Source organism: Echiichthys vipera, assembly GCF_963691815.1.
Source record: "Echiichthys vipera genome assembly, chromosome: 16".
NCBI lineage: Eukaryota > Metazoa > Chordata > Actinopteri > Perciformes > Trachinidae > Echiichthys > Echiichthys vipera.
The window spans coordinates 20307332-20323295 of record NC_139841.1 but is presented as its reverse complement, the minus strand read 5'-3'; the positions used below and the strand labels follow the sequence as shown (position 1 = coordinate 20323295).

The 15964-nt window shown below is 42.3% G+C and overlaps 1 protein-coding gene across 3 annotated transcripts in view; it reads right to left on the bottom strand.

Moving 5' to 3' along the window:
• The window catches only part of sema4d (sema domain, immunoglobulin domain (Ig), transmembrane domain (TM) and short cytoplasmic domain, (semaphorin) 4D), a gene marked incomplete at its 3' end in the record, with an annotated part of 41862 nt that extends 29253 nt beyond the window's left edge, over nt 1–12609 (bottom strand). For all 3 annotated transcript variants that reach the window (XM_083929305.1, XM_083929306.1, XM_083929304.1), the window contains exons 1-2: nt 12476–12609; nt 3121–3236 (exon numbers count right to left, since the gene is read on the bottom strand). The remainder of the gene's footprint in view (nt 1–3120; nt 3237–12475) is intronic.
• Nucleotides 12610–15964: the final 3355 nt, after the last annotated feature.

The following is a 15964-nucleotide window of genomic DNA, read 5'->3' as shown; positions in this document are numbered from 1 at the left end:
TGTAGAAGCCCACCAGCACACACATCCACGCATCTGTGCAACCACCCTTACGGTCCATCTATAAACAACATCCCAAGTCTCTAAAAGGGTTGTCAGTGTGCATCACCACAGGTGGGGGAGGGAAGGAAAACGAGAGGGACAGAGGAAGAGAGAGAAAACAGGGTTTGCTATGAGAGAGGATATTCGAGCGTGTAAATTCATACAGTGGATGAAGAGAGAGGACAAAGAGAAGAACGAGGAAAAATGAGTAGGAGGAGGATTCTCCTTATGGAAAACAAGAATGGAGCCGTTGCATAAAGAAACAAGAGTATGGTTTGAGGGCTTAAAGAACACCACATTTTTTCATCTTGCTTGGGGCAACCAGTTTGATGTACAATCCAGAGCTTACATTTAGAAATGTGTTTTTTGTAACGTGTTCTTTTATTTGTAAAGTGACATATTTTCATATCATTACATTCTGGCTGGGCATTTGGGGCATTGTCATTCTGTCCTATTTTCATACATGACGCAATACAGTGTACCCTGGTGTGAATTGTTTAGAAAGAAGCAAAAAAAAACAAAAACACACACACACAAAACTGGGTGAAATTCCAGTTCATTTAAATCCTGCATGGATGGAGGTTGCATGGACTCTGTACTTTTACACACACACACACACACACACACACACACACGCACACACACGCACACACACGCACACACAGGATTAACGCAGGCTTGAATTTCAACAGAAAGAATCCCTGTCTACAAGCACTACAGAGCAAATCTGGCTTTGGAAACTTTCCTCATCCCAGAGCATCCTGGTACAATAGGAGGCTGAACTTAAAATCCGGCAATAGAAATATGTTCATTTTTGCTCCTGAATCAAAAAGGAAAAACATCTGCAAGGAAAACACAGAAGCAAAACTCCTTAACTCAGCAAATACGAAGCTTGTGCACTTCAGGGTTCATTTGCACTTTGTTAGAAAATGTCAGAAAATTGTGAATGTTAAGTAGTACTGCTTGTTCTGTGTGTCTGCGGGCTAGTGTGTCTCTGGGAATACCAACTGGAATGCACATATCTACAGGAATGTCCACTGATATCCCTCTATGTGTAAATGTTTGCTCATGAGTGAGTTAGAGTAAAAAAAAGGGAGGCATTTGTGTGTGTGTGTGTGTGTGTGTGTGTGTGTGTGTGTGTGTGTGTGTGTGTGTGTGTGTGTGTGTGTGTGTGTGTGTGTGTGTGTGTGTGTGTGTGTGTGTGTGTGTGTGTGTGTGTGTGTGTGTGTGTGTGTGTGTGTTAGAGAGAAAATAAGTAGCTGTCTTCTTCTGCCTTTGTATGAATCTTAAGTAGTCCCATGTTGCGGGAGGCTTTGTTCGCCGTCACCGTTGGGGGTAGTCCTCCAACTTTTCCCCTCACTTCCTTTTGGCGTTACATTTATCATTCTTCCCCGACGAACAATCATCCTACAACATGGACAAGCATCTAGTGCACAATAAACTGCCACCCCCACCCCCTTTTCGCCCCTTTTTGGTTGCTCGGATACCTTTCATCCAATGGGACAGCTTGTCAACAACATCATCACTTACTTAGAAACTCCCAACCTTCACCTCACTTTGCTTTGATTTGGTCCCAAAGAGCCATTTTAAAAATACTGATGCAACTTGTTTTTAAAATACAGAGTTCAAGTCTTGTTTGCCTTTTATGTTGCATCCAAAACACTTAAAAAATCATCCAGGCCGAAGCGTCTGCTTCTGTAAAAAAATTGCAATGCATCCTTCTAATTTGCAAGAGAAATTCCCCTCTGGGCAAATATAGCATTATTCTACTGACCAATTGAGATGCACAATATTTTATACTGACATTATACTGTGCTGGTGTTAGCCACAAGTGCTACCCTGAGGCCCATTTCATAGAAGCGAGTGACTCACCATACACCCCCCCCCCCCCTTCTCTCTCTCTGAAGGGTAAACAGTTGCATTAGTAACTAGAAGGGCATTCAGAGAGCGCAGGACCTCCGCCAATGCCAAGCCCTCTGCCTCCAAATGTAATGGGTTCTTCCTTGAACCATGCAACACCCTTCCACCAAGTTTCATACAAATTGGGCCAGTAGTTTTTCCGGAATCCTGCTCACAAACGCATTGAACCAAAAACCTAACCCTCTTGGTTGTGGTAATACGTAGAGAGAGAGGCTGAAGACTGTGCATACAAAAGCTGATTTACATCAACATCATTTCATCTACCAACAGTACCTTGGAAACTGTATAGACCTCCTGCGCCTGTTCAATGAGTTCTTCACAAGCATATATTATCACCACGGTTCATCAAAGTATCTGAAAACAACCTGTTTCTTCTGTTCTGTTCCTGACCAAACTTTCTTTTTTTTTTTTTTACTGGCCCTTTCATTTTCTGTAACTCAAGCACATAATAGGCCTAGCCTTGTTGGCCTTGCCCGTGTGTTTGCGCCTATCCCTTTCAGCTGACTGGTCTGCACCACTTATTCTGCTTATTATGAACGCTGACAGCAGATTATTTTGCTTACTGCACCCGAATTCTCCGTCCTCTAAATAGATCAAATCCGTCAAACACCGAACGGAGAGACAAAGGCAAAGTTGACAAAAGAAACAAAAAGAGAAAAGAGATAGGGAACACAGAGAGCGGGCCCAAAATTAAAAGGGGGAAGAAGGAACCACCGAAAAGAAAAAGAAGGTAGAGAATACAGACAAGGAGCAAAGGAAGAAGTAGTACGGCGAAGGCTCAAAACCCTTTAAATGACTGTTTTGTCAGGGAAATAAAAAGCAGCAACATACCAGCACAGTGAACAAGAATGCAAATCAGCCCTGATGCAAATGTCATGCGTCTTCAGGGGCAAAACAGGCTGTCGTTATACCAACCCCCCCAACACAACACACTTCTCTGTGTGCTACCAGAACCCCAGATACTCCTCCACTTCTGTCCTGAAAACATTCACACAACCACTTCCAAGAGACGATCTTGCGCAGAGCGAGAGAGAAGTGTAATCACATGACACAACATCATCTTCTTACCTCACACTACACAAAAGGGCTACAGAGTACAGTTGGGATCTCTACGCAAATACAACACAAATGCACTTTTGAAAAAAATGACAAACCACTTACTTGTCGGTCATGGCGTCGGCTAGCGAATACTGATTCATTAAAACGCCTTTTCACTTTTCTTCACACTGTTGGAAATGGTTGGGGGAGAGGCCCGAGGCAAATGTCGCCACTCCAGTCTATAAGAGAGGGGAAAAGCAATACAAGAGTAAATCATTCATTCACATTCATAATAGGTAGATGATATCGATGAATATCTCATGGAAAATGACTTCACTTTTTAGTTACAATGCAAAGCTGCAAGTAACTAGAGTTGATGCGACACCGATATCGGAAAATGCCTCCGATACGGGCTAAAATGGGGGTATCAGCAAGTCTATGCAGCGTTCCGATATCACGTAATTTATTACACCCCCAAAGAAATCTACTTTAAATGTTCACCCGGATAAAACAGCCATTCCAAATGAATTCTTCTTCGCCACTTTAAAAACACTAGCCTACACAGCAGACTGCACTGTGCTGCCTCTAGTAACTAAGAGAAGAATAATTGATTTATTTGATCCTACTTCACCCTGGGAAGTCCCACCAGTAAAACAGCAATGTGAACAGTATTCATAGCTTTAGTTTTAAGGCACTGATATCGGATCGGTACTGGCCTGTACGCAAGTTGTTATCTGCAAGGAGAAAAATGCCTGTCACAGCTCAAGGAGATGTTTTCCAGCAACTTGTTTGAGTCAACCAACAGTCTAAAACCCAAATGACAAAGAATCAACATCAAATTCCTTTCATCTTAGAAGCAAGAATCAGGCAGTGGTTGCCATTTTATCCTGAAAGATGAATAAAACAATGAATTATTAAAATAGTTGGAGATTAATCTTCTGTCAATCGACATGTCGTTGAGTTATTACAGTTTACAAAGACTCCAACACTGAAATATGTAAAGCAGGTTGATAAATACTGATAATTAGTATTAACTCATATGATGTTAGTGTTTTTAATGGTGATTAAGTTACAATTTTATGTATTTTTTCATTAATATGTACAGTATTATATTGTATATTTATGTAGGTCGAGTAGCTAGATGATGCAATGCTCTTGGATGAGACAAATACTTTATAAAACATGCAAACGACTTCTACTGTGATGGTTTCTGAAGTCTGTGAAAATCTGTGACGGCTAAAGAAATCCCCTGAACCGGCCGTCGACCAGGCTGGGACCACAGCTAACTTTGCAGACACGCTTCACTTGCTCACAATTAGCCTAGCAAGGCCTTGTCTTCTCAACTTTCTGGGGAATACCGTTACCGTAGTTACCAAGGCAGCGGACCAGCCAGCTAGCTAGCATAAATTGAGTGCACCAAGAAATCGTCTGGGTGGCGAGGAGACACAGTATGAATCCAAACAAGATGAAGAATGCATTTTGTGACTGAGGAGCAGCGATGACAGTTTTGGATCGGTGCAGCTGGTTCCTCCTCCAGCATCAAAGCTTTCATAATCCATAAATAATCAGTGGTAAAAAATAAAATAAAAAGATAATACAAATTATCAGGAGGATGTAACAACACCTCTGCTAATGAGGCATATTTAGAAATGCACATAAATCTGCAGCTGTTCACTGACAGCATTCAGATTTTTTAATTTTAATGAGGGGACGAGACGAGGTGCATCCTGTATCCTGCTAGCTGATGAACAACCTCCAGAATGTGGCATTAGCTCTTCAGCTTATCTGCCTTTAAGAGATTACTATAGCAGCACATTAGATTGATAGATTAGATCCGGTTATGTGTTAACACACTGGCATAACACAGATTGGGACTTGCCAGAGTTGGATTTAGGTTCCATAGGCAAATAAAGGTTGGATATCAATTCACAGACAGCCAAGTACACATAATACCTGTGTCAGGAGAGGAAAGCTTTTAAAACATCTTTTACCACAGAAATATGTCTATTTCAGTTAATAGTCCAACACTGATTTGAGGACTTAATGGGTTTACCACTGTCAGCTACAACTGGAGGGAGACATAGAAGTGAGAGTAAACCCCACCCAATCCTATCAGCCCCAAACCCAGACAGACAGCCACCATCCTTAGAGCCAGCCAGCAGCAGTCTGTCTGTGAAGGGATCTTGGCCTAATAGGCTGCTGTGCCTCCTTTTCTCTACTTTCCTTTCTCCTTTTCCACACTGCATCACCCCTGAACTCCGAAGGACTGTGTCTGCAAGACCTCTCCAATAACCTGTCAGTCTGGCTCTCTTATTTTCCTGTCTAATGGCAGCAGCTCCCTGAACGTTTGCCCACGTGTCTGTCTTCAGTGCAGAGACAGCCATTAGCTGTATACACCCAGGTAATCTTCGGTAATCAATTAAGTTCCATTTCCTCGGGTCTCTCAGCCACTGTGTTTACAGAAACATTTTTATAAGAGGAAAGACTCCTCGCAGTAACTTTCGGAAAAATGAGAATGAAATGAACTGGTGTGGGTTTTTTTATTTGTTGATTGAAAAAAAAGAAAGAAGGCTCAACCAGAAAGCTATGGGTGAAATGTCACATTTCTCTCAAGCAGCACAAGAAATCCGTTTCCAAATGACATTTCCTTACATTACTAAATTGTTTAAATATGCCCATGCTTTTTCACAACATTGCAATCCACTCAAGTATGAGAGCATTATATGAAAAATGTCCCATTGTCACACATGCATGCCGTTGTGATGATGTATGCAGGGTTTTCCTGCAAAGCTGGGAGTTCCTTACCCAAAGCCCAAAATTAAACTCTTGCCTTCTCACACAACCAACGAAACAGTCAGTGCCTGGATGGATACAGTCAAACTGCTGCAAGAAATCTGCAGCTAGTGGTTTAAAAAAAGTCACGTGAATGACAACCGAAAGAATGATTTCTACCAGTGCATGGCTGGGATAGAAGTGTACTCAGAGCCAGAAGAACATTGCTCTTTGAAGTGGCGTGATAGCACTTGAAAAGATTAGTTCGCTTTGATCTAACTGCCCACAACACAATTAATCAAGCATCTTTCTTTCCATGTGTTTCAATGCTTAGTTGAAGAGAACAACCTGTGGCATTTTTAAAGGAAAAACAGTATAAGTCCAAGCTGGGAAGGCAATGCCACTCCTTCCCCTCTTGAGGGAGATACTGTATATGAACTAACCCCTAACCCAACAGCCATCAAGGGGAGGACAAACTACTTTCACATCTAAAACTGGGCAACAGAAAACGTTTGATTTTATTCTTTTTCTATGCTGCGTTAGATCACGCTACACATTTTAAGATCAGCCCTTCGGCACAGCCAGAATCTAATACGCTCATGCTGTATGGATCCATTGCCGTGCCGAGACTTGGCGGATCACAGTGACAATTGCAATAAAGTTTATTAAAACGAGATGGCTGCATCCTCAGTGTTGACAAAAAGAGAGACAGGCTGCAATTTGTGCAATTCTATTAGAAAAAAAGAAAAATGTGGAGCCGCAGATGTCTGGAATTTGCAGACAATATGGTCTAAATTCAGGATCAATTTCATAGCAGCAGACTCTCAGTATTAACAGTTTTAGCCACAACATGTCAAATAATACTTCAGTTATATTAAAACAGTTTGGAGCTGACCCAAAGCAGTCACTAGGGAAATCAGACCGTGGAAGTGCTCAAACCTAAAGACAGTAAACATGCCAGCAATCAATCGGCTTGTTAATCAGGCGTTGTGAACCTCCAACTGCATGCCAAACGACAACCAATCAGGCAGACATTCAGCCCTATTCTAAGATCAGTCAGGGGCGACCACTTTGGGCCAAATCCATACAGTGTCTACCCAGCTTTGCTCTAAATGAAACCATTTTTATTGGCTCTTCTTGTATCGTCTTCTCTCTTTCAAATCTTAGCTCATAAAAGTGAAGCAAAAAAACAGCTCATCTAGTGTGTGGGTATTTCCTCAAAAAAAATAAAAAATAAAAATAAAAAAAAATAAAAAGGCACAGCAGAGTAACACTCACTGCATCACGAAAACACCCCATCCACCACAACACTGAATTATTTACCCCCCAAATGCGAATTGGGTAAAAATAGCACGCGCTGTACTGGAGCCTCAACTGCGAATAGTGAGCATAAAAACATAGCTGGTTGCTATGGCAGAGGAAAAAAGGTGTTGACATTCAGTGAGACGCCAGCAGTCAACACACTCACGCACAAGCTGTTTGCGATGTGAATCTTACCATAATCTAAGAGGGAAGATCCTGCAGGTGGAGAGAGAAGGACACTGAATGAGAGGCTCTTCCAACCCGGCTCAGTCACACTGTTATTACTGGAAGAGTCAGCGATGGTTTGCATGACAGATGAAAAAGAAAATAGAATATGATCATCCGGCACGTCTGTCACCTCCTCCGGCACGTCTGTCACCTCCTCCTGCTCTGCTACCCGGTCATGCTCCTTCTCTCTCACACAGCCTCCTTTGGTCTCTCTCTATCTTGCTCGATAAACACAAAAAAAAAGGGCACAAGAGGCTGCAATGGGTGGAAAGAGGACTGTTTCACTTTAATGCAGGTCCAGTGGCAGATTGTCTCTGTCTGAGTGTATGACAAAAACGCCAAGGTTTGCCTTTCCCCTGTCACAGCAGTCAAACGCTGCTCGCCAGTGGAGAGCGACAGCGCAGTCATCGCGCCTCTGGAAAGCGTCAGCGCACACAATTGCTGAGGAGGGGGAGGGGGAATTTGGGGTGGTGGGTGAGGAGGAAGGAAGATGGGGGGAGGGGGCTGAGGTTAGGGTAGTGTGTATCTGCATCTGTGGGGTTGTGTCTATTGTTGTGGGGACTTTTTTGTGAATGGGGACTACAGGTCCAGCTGCTGCCCTCTCTCAACACTGTGTTTAGCTCTGGTTGAAATACACTCCTAGCTAAAACTAATCCAAGCGGTCCAACACAATTACAACACAAATTGAAAATTAAAAACTAGAAGGTATGGTTTATTTCATGCATTTTGATCTAGCTGTACCCGATAAACTGGCAACAGACACGCACAGTTAATTGTACAGACAGTTTGCAGCCTCAGGCAATGGATCCTTGATGTCAGGACTTATTCCTCACTATGCAAACACTAAACAAACCAAACAATGAGCGGCAACAAGCTGATGAAAAAGAAAACCGATTCCAATCTGCTGACAGAATTAAGTTTCAGCCATGCAACGTGTACTCTCTGTAGAACTACCACCTATCAACAAGCACTACTGAAAGTTGCACAAAGGCAGAGTGCACCTTCTCCACTCAGCTGTGCCACAGAGCGATATCCTCCGCAGCAACAGAATGTACTGTATGTAGTCCAGCTCCCCTCTCAATTCCCTTCCAGCTCCCTGCTCTCAGCAACACAGCGCTGGGAAAACCTTTTCAAAACATCAAGTGAGCTGTCAACAGGACTGCAGCAATGCATCAGTAAGCTTCCTGCACTCTCAGCAAAAGCATTGATAGCTTTGGGTGCAGCATCTTGGGAATATTGATGTTTTCATGCAGAAGAGTGTACCGTTGATACTAATACTAGAACTACTCTTGAACACTGAAAAGAGCAACTGAGCCTTGCGGGGTGTGGACTGTTCCTCACCTTTATTGTTACCTGACACGCTAAACGAAGAAAAACAGGAAACTGAGATTAACGTCTAGTGTTTGTCTTTGAATGAGCCAATTTGAAAACACCATTCAATCATGAGACAATTTTGCTGAGACATCTCTGGAATGCAGCAATGCATTATGCATGGCCAGTAACACACAAGTGCACATATAAAGGGCCTACACATGCCACTGTCTGCTGCTGATATGAAGCCAGATGGGAACAGGAATAGGAAATTATTCCAGCCTGAGGGTGTTGGGGTACTAGGGTGTGGTATGTGAGGTTAGTGTTTGTGTGTGCGCATTTCAAAAGGGAGGTGGGGGTTGCCCCAGATGTCTGTTTCATAGAGCCAGCACAGCACACCTCAACATCAGAGCACCACAGACTGGCCCCGGGCCTCTCCCCTTTAACGCCTTCAGGACAAAAACAATGAGGTTGCTGCAAGACATACATCAAAATCGCAGACCTTGTTTCCTGAAAGGCCCTTAAGAAAAGTACACTACCGTTGTCATGTGCTCCTTCTCCCCCTGATTCAATGCCATCACTCCATTCAATGGGTATTATCAGTGGTTATCAGCCTCGTAGATATTGGTTAGAAGGTGCCTGCTACACCTACTAGTAGGTAGAGAAGGGCATCATCTTTCACATGGTATTGATCACCGTTAGCTTGGTCAGGACTCCTTGGTGTCACTTTTTAACACTCTGGGAGTCCTGCTGTGAATTTAGGCAAAACTGACTATTTTAAGGTTTAGGAAAAGACAGTGACCCTTTGAGTAAAAGCAGAAAGCATGTTTTTAAAGTGAGTGCTGTTTGCCCTCTCTACTGCCAGAAGACTCCTGATTATTATCTTGCTAATGAGCAGGAGGGAACAATAAGGAGTCGTGTGTGTCCTTGTCAAATGCATAGCACCTTTTACAGTGTCCTCCACAGCAGGAGGTGAAGTGCTACTGCCCAGACCATTCACAGGTATTTTAGCCTTTTTCTACAAGAGGAGACTGGCTGACAACCAAACCCAGTAGAGGGGATGAGAAGAAAGTCTCTGAAGGCTCATGAACGGTCAACCTCAAATCCATTTAGAGTTCATTCAATTACCTGACAGTCACTCACTGTAGGCATTCGAAGAAACGTGACATCTCTTAAAAGTCTCTTTTGAGTTGGTCGAATAATTGCATTTGGATCTGAAGGGTAACACACAAACACACATTATGTCTGCTTAACGTGAGCTCCTATATGCAACACTGGATGCGCTCCAGTAAGAACCAATTTCAATGCTACAAGAGAGATTTGACAGACAGCCAGGACTTGGTCTGAAACCCAAAGAAGGCATCCAAGTAAATAACCCCCGACATCCAAAACAAGTGCCATTTCTGCACAAAGTTCAAGTTTGAAACAAAGATCTCATTCAGACACACAGCTCCCATTTCCTGGCCATTTTAAATTGATTATCGATTAAAAAAAAAAAAAAGGACTACCGACAAGTTTGCGTGCTTATGTGTGGTTATCACTAACTAGCAAGAGCGTTCTGTGTAATTTCATTTAGCACATGTGAATCCTGTGCTTCCAATGAATGTGGGGGAAAAGACAAAGACAGTTCAGTTTCTCCACTTATAGAATTAAAAAACAAAAAAGAATAAAACGTGTTAAAACAGATTAATCGGCTTTCATGAAATGGGAAGTCCTGGGAAAACAATATGTGAGCAAAAATGTCATCCCATGAAAAAGCAGGTAAGGGAAAGTCTACAGTGGAGTAAAGAAAAGACTATAGTTATCTTTAAGATTATGCACAGCAGAGAAAGGAAAGATTAGCATCCACAAAATAAGACATCTACCATATTTTGCCTTTCTTTCCAAAGACAATTTTAAAACCTACAAACATCAATGAAAACCTCACAATGCAAACACAACCTCTAACCTGAGGGGAAAGTCAGTGTGATAGACAGAAATGCCTGAGCCTCTCAGCGGCACACAGCCACGGGTTTAATGATTTGTCTGCTGCTGGTGAATGATCACACAGCAATATCCTGTTCTGGCTAGTTCTACGGGCCCTCCCCGAGGCTCTGGCTGACATGATTCTAGCTTGCCCGGGTGCCACAGAAGCGCCAGCAGATAGCCCATGATATTGACAAGGTCCGGGCGGCTGCCCCCATTGCCTGATGTGACCCAGCCAGGGACCTGTGGAATCAAACTCCATGAGGCAGAAGAATTACTTATTGACGTCGCGAGGGAAGGGATGTGATAGCTTGTGCATTTCGGTGAGCGAAGAAGTGGGGGACGAGACACGGTTAATGTCACTAACGAAGCAGCGAAAACAAGTTAGAAAACACAGCCGCTGTATTTAAGGGGAAAACGAAATAGTTGGCATGCTGCAGAATTCCACAGTGCTTATGCAACATAAGGCTCTATATAATGTGAAGGACGTTTCTTTGCTCTTAAGTGAGGAGCACGCGTGCATTTCTTACATGAAATGATAAAGCGCTTCTGGTAGACAAACACTGCAGTTTTCCAAATCATTTTTGGTTTATCATCAGGAATAGGGCAGCAACTATTACTATCGAGAGTCATTTATTGGTAGATTTTCTTCTTGATAAATTGCTGAACTTACATAAAACAAGCAAAAAACTGTTAAAAACCACCCATATCAATGTCCTTAAAGGCAAAAGCGACATCTACAAATAGCCTTTTTTGTCCGATACACAGTCCAAATATTCATTTTACTAGAATAAAGACAAAGAAAAGCAGCAAACCTTCACATTTAAGAAGCTGAAATCCTCCAATGTCAATAAAGCTAATTTACCAATTGTTTTACCTCTAACCCAAAGCAATACAACGGAGAACTTGTGAAGGCATCCGCCTCTCCTTCAGTCTGCATTTTAGGGTGGAAGAAGGTCAAGAAAAGGACCACAGTAGTGGTGATGATGGTATAGTTTGAATTATACTTCATGGAGCCAGGAGAGCCACACAGGACTTCAGTTTGCCAGGCCAGAGGGCAAAAGGTGAGACAGAAAGCAGCTCCATAACTTCTTATGACTCCCCTCTGGTCCACAACAACGAAGAGCAGACATGCATGCAGGTGAAAGGTTTATGATCATCCACTGATGAGCCCCAGCTGCATCGGACTGCCCTCCTGTCCGGGCACGAGATGGAGGGTTACAAACTTGTTCGATGCTCATATAAAACTGCTGTAACGTGGATATGCGCTGCAGTGCTGTCAATAAGAAGGCTTTTGTTGTGGTGGTGAAAGAGCACCCTTGATATACGCATGCCAAGGGTAGAGACCCCTGAATGACCCCTAGGGTGCCAGAATGGCATTTTGAAAGAGCAAAGGGGAGTTTCATCTTTTAAAAAGCCTTGTGTGTGTGTGTGTGTGTGTGTGTGTGAGCAGAGCACGGCTGGTTGGACACGTTATATTATATATCAGGAGGTATTTGGCGTTTCATGGACAGTGACAGCGACTGCGTGGACTCGGCAAGTCGTCCGGCTAACATCTTATTTTCCCGCAGTTCGGCTTTAAAAACGTCGCGGGGAAGACTTGTTTTTAAAGTTTAATTCGCTGTCAAAACGCAGAAACACTACAACAATTTGAATTACAACGACGTTAGCTGCTTCTTCTTCCTCGTTTTCTTTCTCTCGGTGTCCCAGTGGGGGTTTCGGTCACAGTGCAACAAGTGCAGCTGAAGCTTGAAGTCCGCGACAGCACGCATGAACACGAGCAGCGGGGTACGGGCTGAAATAACTGAGCAGTGGGAAACAGGAAAAAGCTCCGGTGCTAGTAAGATAGCTCGAACTACACTGTGTGCGCACCGAAGTGAAAATACATGGTGCTACTCACCGTGGGGAAGTTTTCCTCCTTGTCCCGGTGTGTACGGAGATGAGAGTCGGTGCAGCGGCGTGACAAAGTTTGGTTGGTTGGTCTCTCTCTCTCTTAGCTCAGCATGGCGGCTGCGGCCAGGGACTGGATTCAAACCTCTCCGGGCTGTGATATCAACAGACGAGGGGGGAGGGTGCTGGGGGAGGTGGCGGCGGCGATGGTGGTGGTGGAAGAAGTAGTACTCTCAAGTTGTTAAAGGTCCTGCATTCAAAATTTGACTTAAGTAAAATTACAGAAGTATTAGCTTATATAATTGTAGCCCATTTGCCAAAATGAAAAGTAGGACAACTAATTGTGGCCCATTTCATCACAATGTGTATTCTAATATAATTAATGAAGCATCATGTGTTCAGCTTGTAAAGGTGTGCATTATTTGATATGCTATAGTGCTGTTGGGTAGCCTAGCTTGTGAATAAATTAATAAAAGTTTCATCTTAGACCTTTTCAATGCTAATTTCATTGCTAGGCAACAGTCTGGGTCCTTGTTAACTTCCTGTCTGGTGATGTCATTCACATACACTGCAACAGGAAGTAAACTGGGACACATTTTGAATGTTTAGGTTTACAACTGGGAAATAATGGTCTATCTTAAATGAGTTGATTATCAAATAAAGGCAGTGCAGGAGTAGAAATAGGCCTATAAAGTAGCAGTAAATAAAAATACTCAATTACAAGTTGGCCTATGTCAAATTTACTACTAATAATATATAAATAATTCCAGTGGTGGAAAGTTACTCAAGTACTGGACTTAAGTATGTGTTTGAGGTACTTTTATTATACTTACGTAATTAATTTGAAACCTCTACTCCACTACATTTATAAGGTAAACTTCCACTATACTGTTTACTGCTACTTTGCAGATGTAGCTTATTGAAACAAAAACTATTCAACAAATGAATCATGATGTATTATTATAGAGTAACCCAGCAGAAAGATCTGAGTGCTTCTTCAAGAGTGGATGAGGAATTTCTAAAATAAAGAAAGTAATTAATGTTAGGCCTACTGAGAAGGAAAGTTATTAAATGTACTCAATTAATGGCTGGGTATAATTTTGATGTATTACTTTAGTATTGCAATTGTATGCTACTCCGCTGCATTTATTGACAGCTAGTTACTGGTAAGATCGATGTATTATTATATAAAACTGCCAAACTCTATATTGCTCTTAAACTTTTACTGTCCTAAATTCTAAATGCAGGACTTATTTTCTTTTTTACAGGTAATCTGGGTGGAGATTACTAATCCATCCATCCATCCACCTTCAACCGCTTGTCCCCATCGGGGTCGTGGGAGCCGATCCCAGCTGACATCGGGCGTGAGGCGGGGTACATCCTGGACATGACATCAGTCTATTGCAGGGTACATAGAGACAATGATTTACACTCACATCCACCTGGTGAGAACCCAAAGAGACACAGGGAGGACATGTAAACTCTCCACTCTTTTATTTTTAATTCACTCATACAAACTCCACACACTCCCATAAATATGACATAGGACATGACCTAGGCATCCTCTGTGGTTGTCAGCTACCTCCCTGGTGAAGAATCAGTTACCTTAAACCTTTGGCTGAGGGGACTCTGTAGACAGGGCCAGTGGGTTTAAAAGGTCACTGCTTGAGGTCAAAGGTTATACAACATTTTCCTAAAGGAGAAGTGAATCAAAAACACAGTGGAGGAAAGACAGGCTGACCCTTGTGTCATTGTGCAGGGCAGAGGAGGAGGGAGAGGGGCTTTCCGTGGCACTGCAGGCTGAATACAATACCATCTTTGAGTAAAAGACAGATTGCTGCTGGTGGAAGATAAAACAGCGTCACAGTCTACCTCTGTGGCTGCTTTGTGGGCTCACTGAATAACAAATGTTGAGAAATTTACCTGCCCAGTTGAGCTGCAATAAGTTTTTAATGTCCCTTTTCTTTGCCGTGTCCTTAAGTATGCCAACACTCCCAGGCATCATCCTCTATACTACAAATTGTTTATTTTCATATCAGCCCCTAGTGATTTGAGAGCTTAGGGTTGAAGGCTGGCTGGAGTTAAAAGGGGACGGTAAGTGCTGCCTGAAATGAATACGTAAAGCAGCTGGGTTTATCTTCACTCACTCTGTGACATGTGCTGCTAAAAGAAAACAGGTGACAGAGGAATGTGCGCTGAAACCCAAATGTAATACTGGTGCTCAAATGATTTGTCCCCACTTAGACAGATCTGCATTTCTAAAGATTTATATGATAAAGATATCTGATTGCTTGTAGGTCTTTCTTGTATTGTCTGCCCACCTTTTCAGATTCCTCTATTTCTCTTACACAGGAGCACAAATTCTGCTTGTTGGTGGTTAATTTTCTATCACTGTAAAAAAATGACATTTTCATGCTTAATTTGTAGATGTTTAAGAAAGAGGGAAACAGTCACAAAGACGCCAATGTGTGAGGCCTGTTTTAATTCTGCTCTAGATAAGAATATCAGATAAATGCCCAAAATGTAAATGTAAAAGGAACAGAGTCTCACACACACACAATAGATGAGAAAGTAATAGAGTTAGGTGTAGATTTCCAGTGTAAGTAAATGATCTTCATGCCTGAGCTCTTCAGACACACCAGTTGGATATATTTAGAGTCTGTAGCTTGTGTATCCATGCTACAAGGCAGACCACAATTATTCGCAACACTGGAAGGGCCGGCGCGGGTCTAAGATCAGTATAGAGTGGACTGCTTGTGTGTTGATTGGTATGGGACAAGATCGACATTGCATAGTCAGAGCCACTCATATCAAAAGTATATGCAGTAAACTTTTAATACTAGAGTCCACAAAGCTTAAGTTTTACACAGCATGTTTAACGGTACTGTTACCATTCACCTTGAAAAGAACATAAGAGTAATTTCTCCAAAAAAAACCTATGAAAGAAATTTGCTCAAAATCACTTTTGGTTTTGTTTTATTTTGTTTGTCAGACACCTGCTTGGATAATCAAGAGTCTTATACCCCATTAAATAGAGATAATACTCGTGGTTTAAACATACAGAAATTGAAAAATACAGGTTTGGACAGTTTGGTGTACCTTGCTTTCTCACTTGAGTAAATACAATGGAATATTTTTTATACTTAAGCTTAATTATTAGCGCACATATTTCCCTAAACCAGTAATAGTCTCATATATAAACTGCGGTTGACTTCATTGACATTGACATCATTATTTTACAACAAAGCACTGCAGGATGACTAACAGCACTGTGGCAAAGCAGTACCATCTAGTGGCAGATGTCGAACATGTCAGCCTTATATTGAAAGAACCATTGCCATCCGCGCTTCCATGGCTGTATCTTGCAAGTGCACAGATTGGTTGCTTCAATTGTAATGAATATAATAAGTTTTGGCAACATATCATTAAACTGTTCCATTAGACACCATGGAGGTATTTGTGAGATTGTGCCAGAGGGGACATTGTTTTCACCGGAAAC